A 2,783-nucleotide genomic window follows, 5' to 3' on the forward strand; every position below is an offset into this window, starting at 1 on the left:
CATTTGTGCTGAGCACTACACTAGGTACTCTTACACATAATCTCCTCAGAGCTTTGTTAACTACCCTTCTTACTCTCATTTCATGGATGAAGAAACAATCTTAGGAACATCGAGTAACTTGGTTCAGGTCATATGAGCTAAGAACAGAGACAGTGTTCAAACACATATCTGCCTGATTCCAACATCCTAATTCACCCAGTACTTATTCCATTTATTCACGTAACACATAGGAATTGTCTTCTGCAAGCTAGTAATAGAGCAGTGCATAAGAGTCCCTGTCAGCAAAGGGGCCTAAGATTAGTAAAGCATCCTACCTTTCCCAGAGGCGGCCATCTTCCTGTGTCTATCACCATAGATTAGTTTTACCTTTTCAGAAACTTCATCTCAGTGTTATAGAGTATGTACTTTTTAGTGTCTCCATTTTTTTTTGTTCTTCTTTCTGGAACTCCTATTAATGAGGTATTAGAAATTCAAGATTAATCCTCTTATTTTTATACCTATTCTATTTCATATCTCTTTTTCTTGTTCTACTTTCCAGATTGATTTCATCAATAGTGATTTTCAATACTTATATTTTTAGAATTCCCATTTATTTGCTAACAGTCTCTCAGAGCCTTCATTTTCTTAAGTGATTTATAATATTTGAATGTGAACTCATTTCCACTTCTTTGTGATCTAGCCTGAGGAGCCACTCTAATGGGTATTCATGTATTCATCTCTCTATGGGCCCCCTCATGTTTCCCTAGGCCAGATCAATGTCTACTATTAAGGTAAAGGGTTACTGCAACTTATGAGGAGTCTGAATTTGAGCTCCACACTCATGCATTGTTGGGGCCACATGGTTAACCTTGTTCGAGGTGAAAACAAGGCCAAGGTCCCCCTGAGAACATGCTATATAAAGGATTTTAATGTTCCTTTCTCTTAGACTCCTGGTAACAATCATATTTTGCATTCATTTTTGAATCTTTTCCTACATTCTAATTCTTTCTACTTAGGCAGTAGCCTTCAGGGCAGTATTCTTACATAGCCTTCCCTGCATTAACTTCTCTGATTTAACAGCAGTAAAACAGTTGGAGGCGAAATAACCTTCAGTGAGTATTAGGTGGCGTCCAGCCTCAAAATGAGCAGGAGCACAAGGCAAAGCTAACAGTAGCATAAAGGAGCATATGCAATACAGATAACTTAGGAGGAGACTTAATGGTATTAATGATGGTAATAGAAGTTGACATTTATTGTATCATAACACTTACCAGGCATTAACTTAAGTGCTTTGCATAGATGACATCATTTCAATCTAACACAAAAAAACAATCCTATGATTTAGTTACTATTGCTATTTCTAGCTTATAGATCAGGAAACTGAGGCACAGAGTGTTGAAATAACTTTCTCAAGGTGATGCAACTCGTGTTAGAGAAACTGACCAGGAAAGGGAAAAAAAATCCAAGGAAAAAAACTAGAGCTCAGTAGCAGAAGCTTGTAGACCATGTGTTTAATATGCTGCAGTTAATGCAATTCTGCCACAATGCCTTCAGTCTTCGGGTCTCTTCATTCCCAGTTCAAAATTGCAAAAGAGTGCATCTAATATGCCCATCTTTGGTCTGTCCCTATTAAATTAATGATCAGGGAGCACAGTAGTGTAACACAGATATGGTCACCCCTGTATTTGAGGGGCACAGCCTAGAAATGCAGTAGTGGTTGTAAGTGGCTAGCCACTCCAAGTGGTATCTATTACATGACCTAATGATATAAGAAGCTGTAGCATGTGTGTACATATACAATTTTTTGTAGATGATACATAGTCTAAGAATAAGAATTACATTCATTAACTAAAATATATAGTGTTTAGCTTTATTATATTTTAGTTTCTCCAGAGTGTGTATGTAAAGTCACTGACTTGGGAACCATCTATTATCTCATTTTCCTTAATATGGAAAAGTCCTTGAAGAAGCTCAGTTTACACAGAAATGATTGACTTCTATTTCTGACAGCATGCTATTTTAGCTACTCTGAAAACAACAAAAAAATGCTGGGTTAAAAAAAATCAAACACATTGATGAACGGGTAGGAAATGATAGAATTCTCGGGGGGGGGCTGGGGAAATGAAAGGAAGGAAGAAAAATGAAATTATCCTGAGAAATAAGTGAGGGCCAATGTGGGCTTTTGCTATGAGACTGTCAAATTCTGGACACCTACAGTTCCTGCTTTGATAGTTTTGAAGATGCCAGGGTCAGGAAATAAAACCAGTGGCCTATAAAAGGAAGAGTCTAATAGGGGACAAAAATCTGGTGCCCAAAGGACTACATTCTCAGTGTAAGAGTGAATGAGAAAGAAACCTGATGCACAGGTCAGTAAGGAAACATGCCCGTCTTGACCTTGGAACCCAGGAAAGGAAGAAAAGTTTCCCCTGAGAATCCGTAAAAAGCTAGTTGGATTTGAGGTCCAAATTCAATCTATCTGTGTAATCCAATAAACCTCAAGTGGAGAATTTAATCTGATCCTAGGGTTGATGGTTCCTCCAAGCAACTGACAGAAGCAAATTCTAATACTCTCTAGGAAAACACACTTTTAACTCGGGCCTCAAAGAATTCCCATAGTTACAACTCCAGAAACATGAGTGCAGAGTCCAAAATCACAACCCACAAGGAAACAGGCACCATAAGCAAAACAACAGACAGCATGAAAGACCTATAATTTTCAGGATTGGATTTAACAGACACAGAATATAAACTATATTTAATTTGTATGAGAAATTAGGAAATGATTAAGAAAAAAACAAAAAAAA

Source organism: Pteropus vampyrus, unplaced genomic scaffold (assembly GCF_000151845.1).
Source record: "Pteropus vampyrus isolate Shadow unplaced genomic scaffold, Pvam_2.0 Scaffold33, whole genome shotgun sequence".
In the NCBI taxonomy this organism is placed as follows: domain Eukaryota; kingdom Metazoa; phylum Chordata; class Mammalia; order Chiroptera; family Pteropodidae; genus Pteropus; species Pteropus vampyrus.